Here is a 17,876-nt window from a genome sequence, read left to right on the forward strand (position 1 = left end):
CAACCTAAGTTCCTGTCTTCATGGATGTGGCCTTTTAGCGGGAGAGATGGACAAGAAACAAGCAAGCGAGTAACACGTACGTTTAGGTGATGAGATCGTGCGTGTGGGGGGAACGGGTTTCTTCCTAAGACAAGGTGGTCAGAAGAGGCCTCTTGGAGGAGACGGCACTACAGCAGGCCCTGCCTGTCTGCGAACAGCCACTGATGCTGCCGGGAGCCCTGAGCTCAGAGGCGTCTGTCACTGGGAGGCAGGCGAGAGTCTGAGGCCCGGAAAGGTACCCTGACCCCTCACAGCCAGCGGAAAGATTATGGGCTGAATCATATTCCCCCTAAATCCATATGTGGAAGTCCCAGCCCCCACTACTTCAGAATGGGACTGTATTTGGAGAGAGGCGGCTCAGTTAGAATGAGGTCATATTGGGCGGTCCTCGTCCAGTATGACTGATGTCCCTACACAGAGAGGAAATAAACACCCAGGTGCACACAGAGAGGAGATGGCCGTCCACAAGCCAAGGACCGAGGCCTCAGAGGAAACCAACCCTGCCAGCACCTTGATCTTGGACTTCCAGCCTCCAGACTGTGAGGAAATAAATGCCTGTCATTTCGGCCACCCAGTCTGCGGTACTTTGTTGTGTAGGCCAAGCTACTAAAGCAGGAGGCAAGAAGCCCGCCCATCCTCTCTCTGGCTCCCCCATCCTGCTCGGAACTCAGAGGCGTTGGTGAGGGCAGTCTGCTGTGGCCCAAATAGCTTGGGGACAAAAGTCTGTGTTTCAGAGAGGTAGCAGAGCTGTCCTCTCTGTTCTAGACAACTCGTTGCTGCTGGTTGTGGGGGCCACTCGCGAAGGGCCCACCAGGCCCCGGGCGTGCCCAGAGCAGCCTTGTGATCAAGAACACAGAAATCGGGAGTCTGACAGACAGACTGGGGTCACGGCCCCCCTCTTCCTTCCATGTAGCAGCTGTGTGACCTTGAGCGGGTTATTTCACCTCCCTAAGCTTCAAAGGAGGGGAGGTGATGGCTCCTGCCTCCTGTGGCTACTGGGGCCAAATGAGCAAATGTTTGGGACACAGATGAGGTTAGCAGCTCTGTCGTTCCGGATAGTATTCTCTAAGCACAGACCTGAGCACACCTAATGCTGATCAGTTCATCCATCCACAGCCTTGAAGACAGGACCAAGCAGCCCCTGGTTGGTTCGGCCCAGACTCCTCAGGTGGAAACCGGCATCATTGGCTGTGGTGCTGACGTCACTGGGGTCTAGGTTGTGGACCCAGGCCTTGTACCTAAGTCTCAAAACTCCTGATCCTGCTGCCTGTCCACCGCTGGCCCCTTGAGTGAGCAGTCCTGGCCCTGGAGGAACTCGAGAACAGACTTCTGGGGGCATTTCCAGCTTGTTTTCTACCTCCATTTTAAGTTACCTTCGTCTGTTCCTCTGGAAAATGAAGTTTAGAGATTGAGTGAATTTTCAAGTCTCCTCCCAGCATCAGAACCATCCTGGGATCCCCCCAAATACCACTGGGGGGAAGTCAGTCCATGGTGATGGCCACACTTGATGGAAGCTCATATTGACTGTGCACCTTCTGTGTTGGGTACTTTTCATACGTTGTCTCTTTAACGGCTGACAAAGGGCCTTTTTGGTGGGGCAGTATGATCCCTATTTTACAGATGAGAAGACCGAGGTCCAGGGACGTGTTCAGGGTGTCAGGGCTCATGCGCGGCAGAACTGGAACTTGAACTCAGGTCTGTGTGGGTTCAAAGCCTATACCTGCTGCACGCCCCCCCCCCCCCGCCCCCTTACTGCCACCATGCATCTCATGGCTTAAGTCTTAGGTGTTTTGTTTTACTTTTAGGCCACACGTTGTTTTGTCTGGCCTACAGTTCAATTCAGGTTTATGGAAAAAAATAGCATTCATAACAACACAGGTGACCTCCACGTTTCAGCATCAAGCTCAGTGCCTGGGGCATGATTTTTACCAACCCCACTCTTCCTTTCCGCTCCCTTGTGAGGGGAAAGCCCCTGTGCCGTGAGCATTTGCTTTCACTTCCATGAAAAGAACCTGTAGGTGGGTTCATTTCTCCAGCTGTCCTCTGAAATGGAGGGAACAAAGAACAGAGGTATTATTGAGGTTGGGGGCTGAAATGTAAGGGCAAACTGAAATCTTGGAGAGGTTACCTGTGCTGATTTCCTGTAGACAATAAAAAAAAAAAAAAAAAAAAAAAAAAAAAACTGAGGGCACCTGGGTGGCTCAGTCAGTTGGGCGTCAGACTTCGGCTCAGGTCATGATCTCGTGGTCCGTGAGTTCGAGTCCCGCATCAGGCTCTCTGCTATCAGCACAGAGCCTGGAACCTGCTTCGGATTCTGTGTGTGTGTCTGTCTGTCTCTCTCTCTCTCTCTGCCCTTCCCCTGCTCATGCTGTGTCTCTCAAAAATGAATAAATGTTTAAAAAAAAAAACCCAAAAACCTGTCAGAAGACTGCCGCCAAGCTTCCCAGAGCTCGGAGAAGCTTCCCAGAATGCACAGCAAGAGAGGACAATGGCAAAAGAGACAAGGTGGCCTGGACCCAGTGATCTTTGCTCCGTGTGTGGCTCCAAATTTGGGGTGGTGGCAGCCTGGCATGATGGAGACAGATACATGGGAGAACACTTTGTGCATTGGGTCATGCAGCGAGGAAGAGACCAGAAGGCCTGCATTCAGGCTCACCTCTGCTGCCAGCTCCCTGTGTGACCTAGAAGAACTGCTTATCTGGGTTCCCAAGTCTCAGACGCCAAGAAATGTTTGGGCACTAGACTATCTCATTGTTCCACTCAGGTCTAACAAAGATGACCTCGGCCAATATGACACATCATTCTGTTTCCAAAGAACACACGCTGAGCAGCAGCCGTGACAAGAAATGTCAAAAGCAGCTCATGTTTGTTAAGCACTTCATGTGGGCCAAGCACTGTGCAAAATGTTTTGCGTGACTGGTCCCATTCGTGTCCCATAATAAATGCACGAACTGGGTTTTTTGTTTTTGTTTTTTTGTTTGTTTGTTTTTTGTATCCTCACATTAGAGATGAGGAAACCGTGGTTCACAGAGGCTTCAGTGATTGGATTACATCCCAGAGCTGGCAAGCGGCAGATAGAGATCAAACCAGGTACTTCCTTTTTTGTTTTTTATTTATTTATTTATTTTTGAGAAAGAGAGAGAGCACACAAGCAGGGGACAGGCAAAGAGACAGGGGGAGAGAGAGAGAGAGAGAACAAATCCCAAGCAGGCTCCACAATGTCAGCATGGAGCCTGAAGTGGGACTCAACGTGGGGCTTGAACTCACAAACCGTGAGAGCATGACCTGAGCCGAAGGCGGATGCTTAACAAACCGAGCCACCCAGGTGCCCCAGGTACTTCCTTTTAAGTGAAGTTTCAAGTAGCACCAATAGGCCCTCACCTTGGGGTTTCCAGAAAGCTGAAGCCTGACCTCCCTCAACTGCTTAAGTAGGTATCACCCAAGTATAGCCAGATCTGCTTCGAGAAGCCCCACTTTGTGCCAGTCAGTCAGCTGCTCCCAGACCTTCTCCCAGGAAGCTGAAGGATAGCTTGGGGCTTGGAGATTGGCTGACACTATTCCAGCTCTTTCCTAGTAGGCAAAGTGGCTTTTGGCCTGTGTTCATAGCATCATCTCAGATCAGTGCCCTGGGGAACCACTGGCCCTTTGAGACACTCTAGGGGGGAGGTGGCAGCTGGTGAGCAGCACCCCCCACTCCTCCTCATCCCTTGGTCCCTTTGGTTGACCCACCACTGCTTCAGGTTGGCACAGCAGAAGTTTCAGGTGGGAGGGATGCCCGGGTGTGGGAGTCAGTTTCCTTCCTGTGTGTACATTACTTGCAAGCCCAAACCACAGCCTGCCTGAAAATTCCAGGCCTCACTCCCGGAAGCTGATCTGATCAAATATTCATGGACGCCGATAGATTGTCATCATCGTGAGTCCCACAATCAGCATTTATTGCTTTGGCACTATTTTTTGCGAGTTATTTCCCCCCTCGGCTCTCTGCTACATTTTCAGCACCCTCCAAGAAAATCCAGCTTAGAGCAACTTTCACATGTGTGGCTTATCAAAATTGTGCTCAGGCCTCAACTTAGAGAGAAGGAAGAGAGCTGAAAATTAATTTATATTTCAGGCATTGATAACAGGGACGGAAGCATTTAAATCTTTGTTCGTAGATGTGCAGGTTATAGTAGAAAGAATCTTCTAATCAGAGACCTGTCTTTGAGCCCCAGAGCTGCCCTTTGCAACAACATGGTATGATAGCTTGCATTTCATCAGGGCTTATTGTATGCCAGACAAAGGACCCGCATGACAAATCTATGAGTTAGATGCTATTGTTTGTCACCTCCACTTTTCAGATAAGGAAACTGAGGCACAGAGAAGTTAAGTAACTTGCCCGGGGTTTCATAATTGCAAAAGGTGATTTGCTAAGCTCAGTTCTCCTTAGTTATCATCCCGAAAATAAGGGATGGTGATTCCCAATTTATCAGTACTTGGGAAGATTAGATGCTGTAAGGGAGGCGTGCTTAGCACATAGAATATTCTCCTTCGTTCCTCCCTCCCTCCCTCCTTCTTTCTTTCTAATATTGATCAAAGGCTGCCATTGTTTCAAGTCTAATGCTAGGTCCTGGAGGGATAGCTCGAACAGGCAAAGAGTGCCCTCACCCCTTTTCTGTCCCTGAAGCCTGCCAGTTTACAGGGCAGTAGGCAAAAACAATGACCCTCAAATTGTCTCATTTTCCCAGGGTGCCAAGGGAGGGTTAATATTTCCCCTCATATTGGCTTCTGCCTCGTCTCTCATTCTGGATAGAGCAGTGATTTTTATTGGCAGGCAGAATCTTTGTCATCTGTTGTTACCCCTTCCTTAGCATTTTATGTGCTCAAAACTCTGACCCAGGCAGAGGCCCAGAGAAGTAGAAATATTTGCCCAAGGTCACACAGGGAGTAAGCAGCTAAGCCAGGATTTGAATAAGGTGTGTCTGACCCAAACCCCTGCAATAAGGCAGCGCGTTCCAAATTCAGGCAATGGGTTCAAAGTCCCAACTCTGAGCCCAAATCTCCAGCCCGCCATTTGCATCCAACAGTCTCCAGTGTTGGATCCAGCACTGTGAACAACACTCCCCAAAATAGCAGTCACTCCTTTCAACGCCACTCCCAGAAATGTTTGGCAACATGACTGTCTCCTTCCTCAAGATCCCCTATTCCTTCAACATTCTTGTTGGAAAGGATATCTCCTCCCTTTCCTGTGACTCTTACTGGATGTGTGACCCTTTATCAAAGTCCCCCTGGTAGCAGGATAGCTGATGAACCACTGCAGAGGAGGGCTGAAGTGCAGGGAGGAGTGGCCTCCTCACCTTACACACTGAGTGCTTGCCCCATCCACTTTCCAGTTGGACACACCCAACGCAGCATGATCATTCAGTCAACTAGGATCCCTAGGTGAATCCCTGCGGCTACTGAGGCAAGGATGTGCAGGCACTAATGCGCGCTGAGCACCTCCTAGATTCCAGGCTCAGTTCACGCATGGGTATGCCTTGAACTTCCACCATACTTCTCCAAGGCAGGTCTTATTTTGAGGATGAGGCGACAGAAGCTCAGAGAAGGGCTATACTTAAAAGTACAGAACTAAGTGAAATCCCCTGGTCTTGTGCCCATGTGATCAAGTTTTGAGCCCCAGTGGGCAAGACCTACAGCTACCCCTGTGAACATCATGGGATTGGAGTTAGTCTCTTATACGTGCCATTCACAATATTTTGGGGTTCCAAATGTGTAAGGACCCAGAGTTGGGCGATGACCCCTAACTCTGTAGTTCCCCTGAATTTGATCATCGTGACATATGCTGTTGAGTTCAGAGTCCTGACGTCTCCATTGAAGACCTGCCCCACCCCCCTCCAGGTCTCCACCATCTCACTGACCAACATTCTTTGATTCTTGACCCAAGGACAGTAAGGAACCCAACAAACATGATCTTATCTGCCTCAGACTTGTGCAGCTTGTCCAAATGAATGTTGTATGAAACTTCTATGGTTTCATACAGCCTATGGACATGGCCTATGAACGTGGATTGTTTTTAACTTGCATCTATGCCTCTTTTGATATTAACATATTTATTTATTCTCCTTTGAGGAATATGGTAGATTGGAATGCTGCTTTTAATTCTTCATTCCCACATAACAGGATTATACCTTTACCTCCTGGGTTTGCGGTGCTTTTCGGCAGAGTGGCTGGCTAGAGGTTATCTCCCCGTGGCACTGTTGTTGAACTTGGCCGAGAGTCTCACACTGACCGGTGGGACGTGGGTGGGTATGTGGTGAGCAGAGGCTCTAGATGTGCTTGTGTGGGTCAGTCTTCTGTACTCCTGTTATCTGACAGAGAAAAATGTCCCCTGGTCCACCAGGGGTGAGGAGCTCATGGCGTAGACCCAACTCAACCTGCAGCCTGGAGCCGAGCCCAGGCAGCCCCAGCAGGAGCACGATTTATCTTCAGATTCATGAGCAAGAAAAAAAAAAATGCTCGCTAGCGTAAGCCACTGGGTTTGGTGGTGGTTACACAGACTTAGTGCAGTAATTGCCAATTTCTACACAGAAGCGTCCCCCTTCCACTCTCAGGTACTCGTTGGGGCTCAGCACCACCCAGGGAGCAGACGGAGAGCATGACGCAGGTGTGGTCAGTAGGTGAATCTGTGCCTGTGAACTCCATTTGCCACCCCCCACCATCCGCTCTCTGCCCAACTCTTGCGTGCTCCAAGCCCGGGGCCCCTTTCTCGTCTGTGGTCCCCGCTGAGCTGGTAACACAATTCCCTTTCCTTGCTCCTCAGGCAAAGCTCCTCTAACAGAGGAAGTTAGAGATGTTGTCTGTACCAGTATCAGCTGCCTCGGTGCCTCTGTCGGCTCCCTAACCCACTCCACATCCCTGTGAACGGACCTTGTAGGCCTTTCCATTCAGAGTCCCCCCAGTGCGTACCCTCTGCTTCCAAATAAGATTTGGCTTGATCCAGTACTGTGCTCCCGCATATGCTCTTGGGCAAGTTACTTAAATGTCATTTTTCCCCCCAATTGACAAAACAGGGATTACGCGGTTGCCCTTTCAGGGCTGTTTCGAGAGAGATCAGATCATGGACTGTCAGTACCTAGCCTTGCACTGAACTCACGGGGGTTGCAACACAGGTTAATTCTCCCAGCCCATCTTGCTATGGACAGCACCTAATGTTGCGCCAGGCACACACCGAAGCATTAATAAATATTTGTAGTCTGAAAATCCCTATGGTAGATTTTCTTCCTTTGACCTTTTGATTATTTTCCCTCTAAAAATAGCAGAATAAGGCCCCAAGTGCCATGGTGACAGTCTCTATAGAAATCCATAGCTTGTTCTCAGCACACCTACGGATGCCAGTGGGAGGCTGGCATAGATTTGGACCAATAGAGAGAAGGCATGCTTAGCCTTGTCCTGGTTACAAAGAACATTTTTTTCCTTTCAAATGGACCTTCCTGTCCCCAATTCAGCACCACCTAGCTTTCTCCTAATGTGGGTTAATTTTCCACCAGCTCCTAGAAAGAGTATATTTCAAGTCTCTCCTGGGACAGACAGAGGAGTTTCAAGCAGGATAAAGCAAGTTTCAGTGGAGAGTATTTGGAGCCTGCTGTGGAGTCAGGCTGCCCTGATTGCATTTCTGCCGGGGGGTGGGGTGGGGGGGACTGTTTTTGCTTAGAACAGGTAATCCCTTTGGGCGCTGTAATCTGAGGTTAGAAATAGACTTGTGTTGCTACCAGAAATCCCTGCTGTTCTGGCCTTTTCTTTGTCAGGCTTGCCTGACAGGTTGGGAATGTGTTGGCTTAAGAATGAGGGTCCTTTACTGAAACCAAGGAGGGCCTGTGTCCTTTAAGAGGGTCCTTAAAGAGGAACAGAGAATCACAGAGATGAAGGCCAGATGGCCAGTAAACAGGCCGTCTGCTTTAGTCACCTTGCAGTGGAGAAGACTTCGGTCAGTGGCTGAAGTTGAAGATTAGGGTGAGGGCTGGGCCCCCTGATCCAGGGCCCTCAGAATGGCCCCCACCTCCTCAGAGTTCTAGACCCAGGAGGCAGTGGGGAAGCAACAGAACAACCATGGGCTGTGAGGCCAAATAGATCTGGGTTCAAAGCCTCCCTGTGTTCCCTGGACAGTGATGTAATCTGTTGGAACCTCCATTCCTCATCTGTAAAATGGGATGAAAATCCCGTCTCACAAGTGCCCTGTGAAGTGAGTACACATGAGTTGAGTACAGTGCATGGGGGAAAGGAGGTGCTCAAGAAATTTTAGTCCCCCTCTCCTCTGGAGAACATACTGATAACTTTTCAACTAAGAAAGGCATAAGGGAGAATGTCTGAGAGTCTGGAGTCCTGGCAATTTAAAAATGAAATCTCCAAATCCTGCTTGTTAAATATCTTACTGAGAATGTGAGCATATCACTTAGGACTAGTATCAGCTACCTGTAACAGAAAACCCAGATAATAGGGGCTTAAAGAAGATAAGGATTTATTTTTCTCTTGTATAAAAGCAGTTCTGATGCAGATAGTCAAGGGCTGGCTCCCTGGTCGTCCCCTCCAAGGAGCCAAGGCTCCTTCTATCTGTGTCCTGCTGCCTTAGAACGTAGTTCCCATCATCAAGGTCATCGCATGGCCGTAAAATGTTGCCACAGCTCCAGCCATTATGGCTACATTCCAAGCATGGAAAGGACAGGAGAAGTGCAAGAGAGTGCAGCCCTCAGATGAGTCAGCACTTTAAAAAGAAACAAACAGAAAACTACCAGAAGGCCCACCTGATGTCTTCTACTTTTAGCTTATTGGCCACCCCCTAAAGCAAGGGAGGCTGGGAAATATATTGGGCAGGGAGACCACTAATACAGGAGTTCTACTGGTAAGGAGAAAGAGGAGAATGTTATCCTTGCCATAGCCAATACCGCAGCTTCTTCGGTTTCCCTGGAAAGGTCTGCCTGGGCCAACATTGGGAATATTTTCCCAGGAAAAAGAAAGCATTTCGGTTTTCTGCCTTCTTTACTGTCAGTTCTCACCCAGCAGACCAGCTATTTCTGGAAAGGCCGCTCACTGGTGAGAGTGATGTCAGAGGGCTGGGGTATGCAGCTGACCTCAAAAGCAGAGATCCCGACCATATCTCTTACCGGCCGCTCTCTTCGGGCAAGTTACTTAACAGCACCTCTGAGGGTGCACGGAGTCCCACAGGGATCGATGAAATACTTAAGGCAAAGCATTCATCAAGGGCCTGGGGCCCAACGGGTTGTCAGCAGAGGTTAATTCCTGTCCCTTCCAATCTCGCATTGCCTACCCTCCGCACTGATGTTAGTAAACCAAACAGCCTGCACCCAACCTCGGATGGTACATAGATACTCTGAGCCAGAAAAGTTCGGAATCAGAAGCTCAGGTCGATCACACATAGGTTCCGGGCTGAAAACGTACACGGAGCAGTCCAAAGCTCTACGGGTAACAATCAACTTCTAAAATATTCTGCAGGATCTCATCCCTGCCTCCCTTATTCACTGCATCAGTTACCTGCGGCCGTGCGACCAATTGTCTCAAAGCGTAGTGGCTTAGAAAACAACACAGCTGTATTATGTCACAGTTTCTGTGGGTTGGGAATCTGGGTGTGGGTCAGCTGCATCCTGTGGCCCAGTGTCTCGCACAAGACCAATCACGTCATCACCTGGGACTGCAGTCATCTTGAGGTCCCTCTCGGGGCGACTCGGTTTTGGAGCTCGCTCGTGCGGTTGTTGGCAGGATTCAGCTCCTCACTGGCTGCTGGCTGAAGGCTCCCTCAGTTTCTAGCCACATGGGCTTCTCTACAGGGTAGCTCACAACATGGGGGCTCACTTTATCAGAACAAACAAGTGAAAAAGCAAGGGATGGAGTATGAGCAAGACGGAAGTCTTTTATAACCTACTCTCAGAAGAGGCATGCCATTGCTATTTTAGCCTGTTCTAGAATCAAGTCACTAGAGCCAGCGCAACCTCAAAGGGAAGAAGAGGGGCGTTTTAGAAGCTCCCATCAATGTACTGCTCTACCCACCCTTCACTCTCAGGGTTCCAGACACGGGGGCCTATTTCCTTCCAAGAGCAAGTCCATACCTTCCTACCACGGGACCTTTGCACAACAATTCTGTCTGCCTGGTAACCCCTCCCCTCCCTGCTTAGTTCAGATTTCATCTCCGGCCTCATTTTTTTTTTTTTTTAACGTTTATTTATTTTTGAGACAGAGAGAGACAGAGCATGAACGGGGGAGGGGCAGAGAGAGAGGGAGACACAGAATCAGAAGCAGGCTCCAGGCTCTGAGCCATCAGCCCAGAGCCCGACGCGGGGCTCGAACTCACGGACCGTGAGATCGTGACCTGAGCTGAAGTTGGACGCTCAACCGACTGAGCCACCCAAGCACTCCTCCGGCCTCATTTTTGCAGAGAAGCCTTTCCTGACCACCGTCCTCCCGAGACACGGGAAGGAGAGGTGCCTGAAACGTGACTCAACATTGGGTAACTCCATTCCCTTCAAGCCTGGTCACTGACTGTCCACCTCTCATCTTGTATGGTTTACTATGTTGGGACTCTCCAGCAGTAACTCTAATCCTCAGACAGACTTTGGATCTGGTTCATGGATTCTTGGTGTATCATGCTGGGCTGCCCCAGCAGTCAAAACAGAGGAAAGAGACAGACCCTGATTTCAGGCAGGGTCCCAGCTCTGAATACTTGTGTGTTTCTGGCCAAGTTGCTTTTACCATCTGTGTTCATTTATTCACTTGGAATAGGTGGGATCGTCAGTCCACAAACCCGGGTGTGGGATAAATATAAATTTCTCTATCATGCCGCACTGAATTCAGTTTCTCTTTGGAACCTCCATTTGGCTGGAGTAGGTAGCAGCTCATTTGCAGAGACCCTTTCCCCAGAGACCGTATCTGTGCTCGGTGTGCAAAGGTGATGGGAGAAAGGCCACCTGGTCTTTGATGTCACCTGTCGGTGGCATTTATCTTTCTGAGTCACTGGTCAATGCAGGTCTCCATGGAGCTGTCCCTATTTCCTGTCTGCAACCTGTCTCGGGTCAAGTGACTCTGTTATTTTTATGACATTCTGGGTTTCACAGGAAACGTGGCATTATTTTTGGTGCCCCACAGGATTGTGGGAAGCTCTAAGAAGTATCTGAGCCTCTGACCACCTAGACGTGCCACGTGGCCACTTCTGCTCTTTTGGGCCTTCCTGCCTCCCCGGGGCTGCCTCTTCTCTTCTGCTCAGAGACCCCACACACCAGCCCCCTGGGGCTTTGCCCCTGCCCCACACCCGGCCCCGGAAGCTGAGGGTGCAGGCCTCCCACAGGAGCGTGGGCACTGTCCTCACTCTCCCTCCCAGCCCTTTCCGCATGACTCCTGGGAACATTCTTCTATCTGCAGAGGAGGGGGGGGCATGCCGTGCTTTGCTCACGATGCCTGCCTCCAAATGTTTTTGGCTAAGCCGTGAGTTCTTTCGGCTCTTCTGAGAATCTGGTCTCGGAAGCTCGAAAGCCAAGGAACACTCCTGAGCCAGCGTGATAAGGGACACCGGAGGGTGTGGAGGCCCAGGGGAGGGGCCCCATCTGGGCCGACTGTCCAGGCCGGGTGGGCCCGGGAGGCCAGAGCTGAGCTGAGATGTGAGTGCAGTTACATAAGCAAGGGCAGGGCAGCTCGGCCGCAAGAAGAGCCTGTTCAAAGGTGGGAGGTATGGAGGCGGGCCTCTGGGTGGCTGCCGTGTGTGAGAAGGGAAGGCGGATTGTGTCTCCAGGAGCAGCTACAGATAAGGTTGGAGAAATAAGCAGGGATCTGGTAACAAAAGGTCTCGGATGTCAGGCCCAGGCGTTCGGATTTTATCTGCGGGAAATGTAGATCCATGGGAGGGTTTTTAAGTATGCGGTGATGTGGCCGGCTTCGCACTTTCGAATGTTCTCTCTGGGCCAAGGCGGAGGGCGGGCTGGAGGCAGCACACTAGTGAGGAACCTGCTGCCACCACCTGGGCGTGGAAAGACAGGGCTGTGGTGAGAAGATGGAGATGGGGTGCAGGGGGCTGACTCCCAAGAGACCAGAGGGCAAGGCCATCCGGGCTTGATACCCGAGGGGACGTGGAGGCACCAAAGCTAAGAGTCTAGGACAACCCTGTGGCCTCAGAGGGTAGCATTTACTGAGCTGGCAGGGTGGTGGCCCCAAGAGAAAAAGTTTGGAGGGGAGGCAGCGGTTGGTTTGGTCTGAAGTCCAGGATTACGTGGATAATGGCCCTGCGGGTGGTCCAGTTCTGAACCTCAGCAGAAGACTTTGGAGCAGGGCGCCTGGGTGGCTCAGTCGGTTGGGCGGCCGACTTCGGCTCAGGTCATGATCTCGCGGTCCGTGAGTTCGAGCCCCGCGTCGGGCTCTGTGCTGACAGCTCGGAGCCTGGAGCCTATTTCAGATTCTGTGTCTCCCTCTCTCTGACCCTCCCCCGTTCATGCTCTGTCTCTCTCTGTCTCGAAAATAAATAAACGTTAAAAAAAAAAAATTAAAAAAAAAAAAAAAGAAGAAGAAGACTTTGGAGCAGAAAAGCCCACATCAGGAGTATGTGAGAGAGGCAGCCTCAGGACTCCAGTACTTTCTAAGAGTTACTGTGGGCTGTGGTCAGCTGGGATGTTCCAACAGCAGATGACCTTGCAGTGCAGGCGACTGGGACCCGAAGGCATACGAGACATCAGGACTCATTGAGGAAGAGAGGTCAAGGGCTGCTCCCGGGGCCTCAGCTATCCCATCAGCGACCCGGATGTAGCTTGCTGTACCCTGCTCTGGACTTTTGATCTTTATGCTAATCCCTCTTGCCAGCAGATGTCTGCTGCCTCCTAAATTTCCCTGTTTCGGAGAAAGAGACCAGTTTTCCAGGAAACGAGACATTTCCCCCAGTTTAGCCAGCGTGTTGGCATTGGTACTTGAGATGACATTTATTCGTCATCCCAGTGTGAACAGAGTGTGGTGTGCCTAGCAGCATTTTAGTGGCACCGTAAAGCATTCGGGAGGCAACAGGGCTCCAAGGAAAGAGGATAGCCTTCGAGGCCAAACAGACCCGAATCCTGGCCTTTCTGTGAATGTTGAGTAGGCCGCTTGCCCTCTCTGAATGTCCCTTTTAGCGTCTCTGAAACAGACAGTCAAGGGCTGCAAGTGTCCAGGGAGACGATTCTTGGGGAGTGGCGAGCAGTTCCTGGCACACGGTAGCCTCTCCTTCACCACGTTAGCACCCCTGCCTCCCCACTCAACCTTACTCCCCTTGAGGGGACGTCGCTGTCTTCAAGAACAACCCCAGGATGCGGCGCCTGGGTGGCTCAGTCAGTTGAGCCTCCGACGCTTGGTTTTGGCTCAGGTCATGATCTCACAGTTGGCGGGTTCAAGCCCCACATCGGGCTCTGTGCCGACGGCGCTGAGCCTGCTTGAGGTTCTCTTTCTCCCCTTCTTTCTCTGCCCCTGCCCAGCTTGTGCTCTCTCTCAGAATAAATCAATAAGCTTTAAAAAAAATGTTTTCAGGAACAACCCAGGAGAAGACCCAGTCCAACCCCATGAAATGAAATGCCGGTGGTAGAATTTCACGCAGATGCTGAGGGGCACGGGGGTTTGAGGTGACAAGAGTAGGGAAAATAGTTGGTTTGGTTAATATATGGTTACAGCTTAGATCCACTCTGTTCACATCGGGCTATCCCAATGAATAGAGTCGTAACTGGGAAGCAAGAGAGTGATTAAAAATAAATAAATAAAAGTCTTGAAAGCCACCTGTGTCTTGTTAGAGTTCAAGCTAGCAGAAATAGAGCCTCCTCGCCCTCAGATGCCTCTGTTCTCCTGCTCGTTAGCCTGGCAAAGCTGTGAGTAAGCTCAGAGCCTGCTCGCGGTGGGGGGAGGGGGGGGGGAGGGTGGAGTGGCTCTGCCTGGTGTGCCCGATGAGTCACTGCCACCTGCCCTGGTCCCCTGCCTGCCAGGTGGCCACTATCTTTGGACATTTTTGTTTTCCTTTGTGGGGAAGGATAATTATGGCCTCCATGCCCTGTGGCTTGATCCATTCTGCCTGCCCAGACAGGGGCAGAGATCCTTCACAAAACCTTCTTTTTTTTTTTTTTTTTTAAGGGAAACTGGGGGTGGCAGGGGAGGGGGGGACTTGAGTATGTCTGAGGTGTGCAGAAGCACCGGTGGCACAAGCGTAGGACCCTTTCGGGATTTGCAAGATGCTTAACTGTGCCCCACCAGTTACCGCCGAATGCAGTTGGTATGCAAAGTGGCTTAATTGACCTACAGGTTGGTTGAGTTTTAAAACCCGGTACCGATGCAAGAGAGAGGAAAACAGATCTGACAGATCCAGGATGAGGCTGTGTGGTTTACGCAAACACGGACAAAAAACATCCGGGACAGAATGGCCTCACGTGGAAAATGGCCTGGTGATTAGACAGATAAATGGATGGACGGATGGATGGATGGGTGTTAGCTGAGAGGGAGCAAGGGGAAAGGCAGCCCCCAGGAGCTTTTGGATTATGTATGTAGAACACAACACCCTGGGCGTACGGAAGGTGTTCTAGACGGGTGCTGGACACTGACAAGTCAACCCAGGACTGGAGAGAATGTGTCGATTCTTTCTAAAGAGCTACTCCATTGGCTGTAGAAGTCATCAGTTGAGCTGGGTCACGATGGAAAACATTTGTGCACGAAGTCTGTAGTTGTTAGGTTCTGAGCGTGCACTGAGCCATCATATTCCTGGCTTTGAATTGCCACCCCAGGAAGGAACCTCGGGTGCATTATTTAACCTCTCTGGATCTCGGTTTCCTCATGTACGAATGAAAGCCTGTTTCATGGAGAGGATGGAATGAGGTAATATAGTTATGGCATATAGTTAGAACTTGGTCCCTGGTCAGGATTACACTTGCGTGTATTACTTTTTTCAACCTACTTTAATCATCGGGGAACATCATGCCAGGTCCCTGCTAGACACTAAGGAGATAGACTTCTTTGTTTCATTTTACAAATGTTTGCTGAGCACCTACTGGGTGCCTGGCAGACACTGCTAAGTCCTGGAGGTTGGACTTAGGGGGAAACAGACAAGACCCCTGCCCACAAGGTGCCTCTAGCCTGGCAAGGAAGACGGGCATTCAAATAATGTACTTAACGTAGACAGGTCTGTGATGAGCCAGCCCAATGGGCTGGACACAAAGAGTATCAAGGCCTCTGCAAATGGGAAAACTGAAGCACAGAAAAGTGAGACGTGCCCAGGTCCCCTCACCCCGTGGGTGGCGAGAGCCTCAACTGGAACACAGACCAGCCTGACTCCAAAGTCCACATCCTTTCTCAACAATGCACAGCGGTGGCTGTGTGTTCCAAGCTTCTGGACGAAGACATCAGGCTGGGCAGAGTTGAGAAAATGCACAGACACAGAGGGAGTCATTTTTCAGAGTCTCCAATTTGGGAAAGATGTAATTTCTGGGATCCAGAGGAGAGGATTTGAGAAGAGTCAGTGCCTGCTGCGCCCCGAGGGGTGCTGGGTGATTCTCAGTGGATGGATGTGGGTCTACGGGAGGACGTGTGTGTCTATGCCTAGTTCTGTGAATGTGTGAATGTGTGTGTATTTCTGCCCCTGTCTGTGTGTTTGTATGCCGTCTGCACGTAGAGGGGAGGCAGGCCGCTGTGCTTGTCCGTGCGTGTGTCTGTTGTTCCGTCCGTACATTTCTGTGTGTGGCTCTATTTATATGTGTGTTTCCATATGTCTATGTGTGTGAGTGTCTGTGCTAGTGACCCTGTGTGTGTCAGAGTTGGGGGGGGGGTGGGTAGATTCGTGTGTGTCTGTGTCTGTGTATTTGTATTTGTGCCTGTATGTGCATGTGTGTGTGTGTGTGTGTGTGTGTGTGTGTCAGTGTCCATGAGGGTCTGTGTGTGTGTGCCTGGGTGGGGGATGGTGTGGTGTGGCCCGCCCCCCCCCGCCCCCCCCCCCCAATGTTTCGGTGGCGCTGATCTAGCTTGTCCTGCAGAACTGGGGAAATGACAACGTCACTATGTCTAGCCTTATCTCCCAGCCTGCCGCTCTGTCAGAGGAAATGAGGTTTGCTTGGCACATCTACTCTTTATGATGTCATTTTGGCTGTGATCTGCGTGTCCTGCTCCCCTAGGTATTTGTCTTTTGATCGCCTAATGAATACCTGCCAACGTAGAGATGAAGAGAGCACACATTTTGGAGGAGTTTTTTTCAAGAATTTTTTTTTTTTTAAAGCATGTTAGCTGTCCATCTCTTTGCTGTGGACTTGGAAACCACGGTAAAGGGTTTAGAGCTCTGGCTTTGAAATGCTAAGACTTCGGCTCAAGTCTTCAGTTGGCCCTTTCAAAAGCTGTGTGACCTTGGAGGGGACACTGTGCGTCTCGGAGCCACAGCTCTTTTCTTGCTAACTTCAGAAAGTTCTTTGGAGGGGCAAGTATAATAACAGAAGACTATGCTCTCAGAAATCCACACAGTCCTTAGATGGCATGATGTCAAGGCAGAAAGGCCCAGCAAGAGGCCTCTGGGCTCAGAGGTCAGGCAGACTCTGGGCTTGGGTCCTGGCTCCCTTCTTTTCCCAGTGTATGCCATTGAGCAAGCGATCTGAGCCTCAGATCGCTTCTGTGATAAATAGGATATTGCATCTAAAGCACTCAGCCCACTGCTGGCCAGCGTGAGGACCCCCAAAATGAGAGCTGTCAATATTTTTAATAATACAGGAAAGGTGATAACAGTAGTTAACATTTGTCCCCTTTCAGACTTGCAGTGAGTATAAGCAAGATAAAGACTTTGGAAGTGCAGGGTGAAATGGGCAATGTGATGGGAGTGATTTACTATTATTTGTTTTTACTATTTCAAGATGCAGCATCGGCAGAGTGTTCTTGGCATCACCACACTCTTGGCAAGTGCTTCGCGTTTCATCTAGAACTCAGAGACCGTTCTAGTTACACAGAAGGCTGAGAACAAGACGGCCTCCAGCCCAGAGAGGTCTGGGCTGACTGCCGGGGGCTGACTTCCCCAGGACTCATCCCCAGCCCCTCCAACTGCACCCCTTCTGGAAGATTGCCTCACTCCAGCCTCAACACCCCCCTTGCCTTGGAAGATGCTCTTCCTTCCCCCTGGAATATTCCTCATCACTGTTCTATGCCCTAGATCACCTGGGCTGGGATCCAGGTGCCTCGGCCTGAGCTAAGTCCCTGCTCTGTGCCCCCAGGGCACCGTGGATTTGCCCAACCATGCATGACATCCAGGACACTGGAATGCCCTGCTCTCTGTCTGGCTGCCTCCCGGCCGGTACCCTCCAGGAGGGCAGGGACAGGGACCACGAAACCCTCAGTGGATGTTTGCAGAGTGGACACATGGAGATTGGCTGGCTCCTCTCATTTTCTGCCCCTACCTCCCTCAGAGGCAATACCTTCAGATGGCAATATATTCATTTCATCTGGACCCACTTCTGACAGCCATTTTGTTCAGTAAGAGATGCTGGAATGATGTGCCTGTTGATTTTTTTTTGGGGGGGGGGTTGGGTTTGCTTTAGAAACCAATGGGTTTAAACCGATGGGTTCATTTCCTCTGGACTGCTTGTCTCAAATAATGGTGCCACGCAGACCAGAGGACAAAAGATTCCCAAGTGTTTGACCTGCTTCAGCCTGTGTTTTGGGGCTAACATGTGGGTTTGCTGCAGTGACCGTGGAGCTCTTGCCAGAGCTGGGCTCCCAGGACAGATGTTGGAATGCTCTGCAATTTCAGATGAGTCTTTTCATGGTCAGGTGGGCATCATTCAAGGAGAGATGTATAGTCTATCTGCCTGATGAGGTGTGAGCCTCACAGTGCGAGCCTT

The 17,876-nt window shown here is 50.6% G+C and overlaps 1 long non-coding RNA gene across 16 annotated transcripts in view; it reads left to right on the plus strand.

Moving 5' to 3' along the window:
- Positions 1–17,580, plus strand: part of LOC131508526 (uncharacterized) — a 384,833-nt gene extending 367,253 nt beyond the window's left edge. For all 16 annotated transcript variants that reach the window (XR_009260054.1, XR_009260048.1, XR_009260056.1 and 13 more), the window contains one exon: positions 16,896–17,580. This is a non-coding gene — a long non-coding RNA (uncharacterized LOC131508526). The remainder of the gene's footprint in view (positions 1–16,895) is intronic.
- Positions 17,581–17,876: the final 296 nt, after the last annotated feature.

The sequence above is a fragment of the Neofelis nebulosa genome, chromosome 1, assembly GCF_028018385.1.
Source record: "Neofelis nebulosa isolate mNeoNeb1 chromosome 1, mNeoNeb1.pri, whole genome shotgun sequence".
Classification (NCBI taxonomy): Eukaryota; Metazoa; Chordata; class Mammalia; order Carnivora; family Felidae; genus Neofelis; species Neofelis nebulosa.